Here is an 8,151-nt window from a genome sequence, read left to right as displayed (position 1 = left end):
ATGCCACAAGTCCTGGCCCTCCCACCTCGCAGCAGGACAGCTCTGAAGGGCCATCCCAACCCTGGAGATCACAATGGGTTTAGCTGAGGCTTTTGTTGAGACTGTTTCACAGTCTACCTTCTTCCCACCTGATCCTGCTTCCTTCCCTTCCACAGGTGTTGAACCCAAGAGTGTTTGCCAAGCAATAAACTTATGCACACTTATCTCTGTCTCTGAGCTGGCTTCCCCAGAACCCTCTTTCTCCCCCAGCTTTTAGTGAGACATAACTGACATATAACATTGTGTGACTTTGAGGGGTACAACGTGTTGACTTATATACTGCAAAATGACTGCTATTATAGCCTTTAGCTAACACCTCCATCATATCACATAATTACCATTTCTTCTTTGTGGCGAGAACATTTTAGATCTACTCTCTTAGTAACTTTCAAGTGCATAATGCAGTACTATTAACTATAATCACAATGCTGCACATTAGATCCCCAGGACTTATTCATCTGGGAGCCTGTATTCTTTTTTTTTAAATCATTGTTTTGTTTTGTTTTTAAGTTTATTTATTTATTTTGAGAAAGACAGAGACAGTGCAAGTGGGAGAGGGGATGAGAGAGGGAGAGAGAGAGAATCCCAAGCAGGCTCCAAAGCACCACCAGCACAGAGCCCAACACGGGGCTCGAACCCACGAAACTGGGAGATGACGACCTGAGCCAAAACCAAGAATTGGGCACTCAACTGACTGAGCCACCCAGGTGCCCCCGAGAGCTTGTATTCTTTGACCAACATCTCCCTTTTTCCCCTACCCTGCAGCCCCTGGTAGCCATCATTCTAGTCTGTTTCTATGGGTTTAGCTCTTTTAGACTCCACATATAAGTGATATCATACAGTAGTTGTCTCTCTCTGATTTATTTCACTTAGCCTTCAAGTTCCATCCATGTTCTTGCAAACACAGAATCTTTTTCTTTCTCACAAGTGAATAATATCCCATTGCATATATATACACACATAATATATACCACACACATTATATGTGTATACATATACTATATGTATATGTATGTGTATATATATATGTCTGTGTGTGTGTGTGTATATATATATATATATATATATATATATATATATAATGCCACATCTTTATCCATTTATTCATTGACAGACACTTAGGTAGTTTCCATATCTTGGCTCTTGTGAATAATGCTGCAATGAACAGGGGAGTCAAAACCCCTTTTATTTACTTTCATCTTACTTTAAAATTATAAACAACAAAACGGGATATAAAGTGGAAGATTAAAATCCCACACCTCCCCTACTCCCCTAGTTTCCTACAAGGACCCCTGTTAACTATTGCTTGTATGTCCTTCCAGAAATGTCCTCTAAGTCTACAACCATATATATGTCGTATATATGTCACTTTTTTGTACGAATGAGAGTATAATATGTAAGGTTTATACAACCTGATTGGTTTCATTTAAATATATTCTGTTTATCTTACCGTATCAGTATACATTTCTTCAGAGTGGTTCTGTATTATATTATACAGATAAACCATAATTTTTTAAACAAACTTTCCTGCATGAATAGGTAGGTAGTTTTTGTTTTTCCCCTTTCACAGATAATATTTGCAAGGAACATCCTTGAATGTTATCTCTCCCCATTTATGTGGTATATCCATAGTGTAAATGTGTAGAAGTAGAATTAATTCCTAGATCCAATGCTGTGAGAATTACAAAAAATTTTAAGATATGCCAAACCATTTCCCTAAAAAGCAGCCCCTATTTAAATTTCAAATATTCCTCAAATCAGTGCAAAAGAATGCCTCTTTCCTCACATCCTCATCAGCCGTGGGCATAACAAGATGTTTTAATCTTTGCCAATAACAATAGATAGGAAATATTACTTCATAGTAATATAAACATATAAGATGCCTTTGTGTGAACTTTAAAAAGGTGTCCACCGGTTGAATGAATTTTAAAAATACCTTTCCCCCCTCCCCACAACCTTCTAGGTAGACAGAAGCCATGCCAAAAGATGGAATTTGGCATTCAGAATTTCATTTTCACCCCACTCTCCTCCTCGTCCAGTCATCTTTGCACAGTGCTCAGACCAAACAAATGTGCATGCAGCCCTGAAAACTTATTGTTTCAAATTGCATTTCTTTAACTATGAGGCAAGCCCATACAAGCCTCAGTGTTTTTATTGGTCATTTGTTTTTCATTTTTCCTTTGTGAAGAGCTGTTCCGAGTAGCTGCAAATCCAGGAAGGCGGTATTCTCATGAATCTGTGTAATACCCCAATAACACAGATGAATAGTCCATGATAATGTCATTTGGCATTTTACATACTGCATTGAAACAAGTTGTGTTTACATTTAGTCATTCCAGGCCATTAGCTCATCTGCCCCAACTACAGTTGTATACCCAAATGTACGAAGCAATTCCTAGATATTTGTCCTCTTTTAAAAGTACTAGAAGTAATGATAATGGTAATAGATACCAGTGCCTAGTATATGGGGAGCAGTTCAGAAGACAGTATAGCCTAGAGACCCCCCCCCCCCCCACTAGCTGTGCCTAAACTGTGGCACACATTCTGAGGTCTCATTGACTATATTCTGGCCTCTGCTCTGCCTCTTACAAACTGTGCAGCTTGGACAACTTGCTTCACCTGTCTGAAACTTAAGTTTCCTCACCTCTACAATGGGGCTAACAATAATAGTACCTCCCTGATGGGGTTGTGGTAAAGATTAAATGATACAGTATATGAAAAGCACTCAATATGGCACCTGGTGATTAATCAGTGTTCAACAATTGTGAGCTATGTTGACTGAGTGTCATACGTACATTATATGACTCTCCTGATTTAACCTAACGAACTTCGGTGATTCCCTTTGGCCAGCACAATAATGTTATTTTGGAAGTGTTCCTTAGAAGTGTAGAGGCACCCAGGGGCTGCCAGAGGGAAAAGGAATGTGAGAGAGCTAAGGCCAGGAAGGCTTCTAGAACCTTCAATCAGAATAGTTCCACTTGTTTTTTTTTTTTTTTAAGTTTATTTATTTATCTTGAGAGAGAGACAGAGCAAGCAAGAGAGCAGGGGAGGGACAGAGAGAGAATCCTAAGTAGGCTCCACACTATAAGCAAGGAGCCATACCCAATGCAGGGCTCGATCCCCCCAGACTGTGAGATCATGACCTAAGCTGAAATCAAGAGTCAGATGTTCAACCAGCTGAGCCACTCAGGCACCCCAGAATAGTTCTACTTTAATAGGTCTTTTACACTGTGATTCCAAATAAAACTTAATATGAAACAAGTGTCCTTTTTTTTTTTTTTTAAGTGAAACTTATCCTGAGCCATGGGGTTGGGGGAAAATCCTGGCCTTCAAGGTCTTCCATAGTTTGGCTTTAACCTACTTTTCCAGATTTATATTCCCTGATAGCTACAAACATCCTATTCATCCAATGGTTTGTTTGCTGCCTGCACCCTATTATTCCTTAGAGATGGGCCAATTGTGATTTATCTTGGTATTTTCAGAGACTAGCAGAGTGCCTGACACCTAACAGACAGTATTTGTTAGATCAATAAATCAGTAAATGAACCCTCCTTTTCAGTTGAATTTGTCTCCTAGACACCTCTCAAGTGTGTCTTGTTTCTTTCGGGGCCTTTGCTCATGGAGATGCCCTTGTCCAGAATGCCTCTCACCATCTCACCTCCACTAAATTCTTAATTCAATCTTTTTCAAAAGAAATTTTTTTTTAACGTTTATTTATTTTTGAGAAACAGTGAGACAAAGTGTGAGTGGGGGATGGGCAGAGAGAGAAGGAGACACAGAATCTGAAGCAGGCTCCAAGCAAGCAGTCAGCACAGAACCTGATGCGGGGCTCAAACCCACAAACTGTGACATCATGATCTGAGCCAAAGTGGGACACTCAACCGACTGAGCCACCCAGGTGCCCCCTTAATTCAGTCTTTAAGACTAAAATAAAATGGCAGGTTTCCTAAAACCCGAGGTTTCCTATAATGGCCCTTCTAGTTAGAAAACCTCCTTCCTCTCAACTCCATGGTTTATGACTTGCCTGTAAATTCACTTAGTACTTGAGCATGGATTACTTTCTACTGACATTATCTGCATATCTTATTGTCCTGTTGTGGAGAGCAGTGACTGTCTTAAAGTCTTTATTTCCCCTTCATTGCTTAGCCCAGTCTCATACATAGTATGTGCTCAATAAACATTTAAGGAATGGATTAACAAACAAATGAATAAATCAATATTTGATCCTTTGATATCCCAGCCAGCATACCCCCAGAAAATGGGGGTTATACAACAGGAAGTGAGAGTGAGACGTTGATTCTCAAAAGTTTCAAATATGGGACTCCTAGCAATGAACATTTGTGCTCCTGGGGCAGGCAGATGAGGAAATCCTCAATTCCATACCTATCAAGTGACAATCGTATAGTTTTACAATAGCGTGAGGTTAAGTGTAGGTCGCAAAGCAAAAATAAAAGAAAGTATTTTTTTACTCTCTACTAACAGGATGATAACATGTTTGGAGACAAATCCCTTCTTTCTGCATCTTCTATGAAGTAAAAGCTGGGCAGCATAAGAAACCGCCTTCTATGAAGAACATCTATAAAGAACAGCGTTTCAGATACCTATTCCTAGTAACAAACCATTCCCAAAAATGGTAACTTAAAATATCGATGTTATATTATGTCTCACAATCCTATGGGTTGACAATCGGGAGTCCTCTTTTTCAGACTCAGCTGGGGTCACTTGTGTGGCTGCAGTCATCTCACCCCTTGTCTGGAGCAAGATGGTCTCACGTGTTTGGCAGTTGGAGCTAGCTGTCTGTTGGGGCCCAATGGCCATCCTTCATGTAGGCCAAACCAGGCTTCCGCACAGCGCAGAGCGTCTCAGGATCTCAAGATGGTAAAGGCAGAAGCTGCAAGGTCTCTTAAGGTCTAGATGGTGAAATTGACACAGCATCACTTCTGTCACATTCTGTTAGTCAAAGCAAGTCACAAAGCCAGCCCAGTTTCAAGTGGTAGAAAATTAGACTCCATTTATTGATGGTAAGAGCAGCCAAGTCACATGGCAAAGGGGCATGGATGTCAGGAGGTGAGATTCCTCGAGGGGCCATTATAATGACCTCCAAAAGGCAGATCTATACACTTCATTAATGTTGCTCATCCCATTTATACCCCCCCCCCATTATTCTAGGGAGTGAGAACCACCTGAATATTTTTAGTCAAGGGAGACTAACTTCCGTGTTTTTTTTTTAATTAAAAAAAAAAATACAGACTCATGGGAGAAAATTTAGAAATCTTGTCAAAGCAAAGGAAAGAAAATAGCAATCACCCATAATCCCACCACCACCCAAATAACCACTGTTAGGATGTAGGTATATATCCATCCAGACTTATTACAAAACACTAGGATTAATATATAGGCTACCTAAACTATTTACAATTGTACACTTTCTTCCCAGGCACTGTGCTGTGTAGTTTGCATAGGTAATCTCAGTTCACATTCACCACAATCCTATGAGATAGATACTATCATTATTTCCATTTTACAGAACAGAAAATTGAGGCTTAGAGATGTTAGCTAACTTGCCTAAAGTCATGTATACACATACATGAATATACACATATATCAATCATAGTGTTATAAACTCCCTTTTTCATATAATTTTACAACATGCAAATACCCTTACTTGATAGCTTTTGAATGGACTAAATCAAAATTGAAAAGCAACAATGACTTTACATTATTTGAGATTTGGGTTCCTGGTCATGATTGCTTCTTGAATCTGTCAGGTGCTTGCAGATTAGAACAAAATAATGATGTGTGCCCTTCACAGCAAGGCACTAGCTTTGAAATTTTAATCTTTTATAAGAGCCTCAAGGCTCCATTTTGGCAAAGTTGGTTTGTGGAGAAAATAGCATCTGAATTTTTTTTTGATGTTATGACACATTTCCTAAAAGCCTGACAGCGGGAGTGCAAAGTTGGAGCATGTCCATTCCTCCAAAGAGTTGAAGAGCGGGAAGTGACAGGCATCAAGGACCACAGTGAAACTAAAAATCTTTCCAGGGCTAAGATGTTTGTTTTTTGATAGAAGATACTAAATTGATCATCTAGTGCTCAGTAAATGAATATGTCCAATGACATGTGCCTTACATTTCCATCTTTAATATCCAAAGTTTGTACATTCTCAGGCAAAAATTGGCAGGGATTTGTGGAGGTAGGAGGAAAGTGGCAGGTGGAAAGATTTGGGAAGAAAAACAGTAAGATCCCTTTTTACATGAAATTGTAGGTTAATAACATGAGAAGATGTGAACATAGCAAATGTAATACAAGAACCAATATAAGCATACAAAATACACTGAGGTACTTTGCAATTACTTGTAAGTTGAGTGCTCATTTGTTCTTGTTTGTGGAAGGGTGACTTGGTTACAATTCACCTCAATTTCTAGCCATCAGAAATAAAAGATTCAGCATGCTTTGCTGGACGGATTTTTTAAGATTAAGCCCTTTAATCCAATTGCTAAAATTGTGCTCACATTTCTCATTTCCAGCTAGCAATATAATAATAAAGATAAATTTATGAACAAGGCATTTACTAATAAAGAAGAGAAATTTGTATAGGCCTAATGCAGCTTTTTTACTTTGCAGATATCATAGCGTTTTCACCATTGGTGGAAGAAACCAATTAAACAGAATGACCTTTTCATGTGCTGTTGGTTATGCAGCCCTCCTGTTGAGTATTTACCTTTGGAAACAAGAAACCTTCGATTCCCAAATTCCTCTTTCATAGCATTATGATATGCCCAATCAAGTAACGATTTAATGCTGGAGGTTTGGTTATATTTTAAGACACTATTGCTAAATAAGTTCTTTCTCAGATGCCAATTACAACAGATTGGAAATGGCTGCCTAAAATACTGAGTTGAAATGGATTCTGAGGTTGAGTGTTGGAGTTCAAAAGGAGAGTTCTGAGATCATTAGTGACTCCTGCCACTGGCGGGCTCCCCAGGGAACAGCAGTGGCCAGGCCTCATTGTTATCTCTGCTAAGATGTAAGAAAATATTACTTTATATGGAAACATGTTTAATATTAATATTCTTTCTTCAAGATCAACGTGTATTTATTGAGCAACAACTTTGTTCCAGAAATATTCTGGGTACTGAGGACACAGCAGTGAACACACACACACACACACACACACGCACACACACATTTGAATATATCATTTTACTGTTTTCAAAGATTTTTTAAATTTTTTAATTTATTTTTTTAAATGTTTATTTTTGAGAGAGAGGGAGCACGAGCGGGGAAGGAGCAGAGAGAGAGGGAGACGCAGACTCTGAAGCAGGCTCCAGGCTCTGAGCTATCAGCACAGAGCCCGATGCAGGGCTCGAATTCACGAATTGTGAGATCATGACATGAGCCGAAGTCGAACATTCAACCCACTGAGCCACCCAGGCACCCCAATTTTCAAAGACTTTTTTAAGATGATATCTCATTTAGTCTTCACAATAGCTTGGAAAAATAGGTAAAACAGATGGTGATAGCAACATATTACAAAAGAGGAGACTAAAGCATAAAAAGATTGAATATAATTCTTTAGCTTAAATGTATCCATTAAAAAATAGAAAAAAAACACAGCAAAATACTAATGGTGAGTCTTTAAAGGCATTTTCACTAAAATTAAGAATAAGCTTAGCTATTTCCACTCAGTACCATGTAAGAGCAATATAAGAATTGGAAAGGAAGAACCAAAGCCGTTCTTATTATATAGATTGTCTACAAATTCCAAGGATTCTACAGACACAATTAATACGAGGGCACAAGAACATTTCTGGGTACATAATCAACATGTGAAAATCAATAGTATTTCTCTGCATCATTGGTACTAACCAGAAAATGTAGTAGTAAAAAAACTCATTGTCAACCACAATCACAAAAACAACGATAAGCAAACGCAATTTCAACCAAAAATCTCGGTTTAGTTATTTGTAGAATTTGATAATATCAACCTAAAGTTCATATTGAAATACAAATGGATAACAATAGATAAGATAATAATGAAGATCAAGATGGAGGGATTCTCACACTATCAGATATCAAGACTTATAACATTATAGTAGTTAAGACAGTGTG

The sequence above is a fragment of the Leopardus geoffroyi genome, chromosome D2 (assembly GCF_018350155.1).
Source record: "Leopardus geoffroyi isolate Oge1 chromosome D2, O.geoffroyi_Oge1_pat1.0, whole genome shotgun sequence".
Taxonomy (NCBI): Eukaryota; Metazoa; Chordata; class Mammalia; order Carnivora; family Felidae; genus Leopardus; species Leopardus geoffroyi.
Note: the sequence above shows the minus strand (reverse complement) of the source record.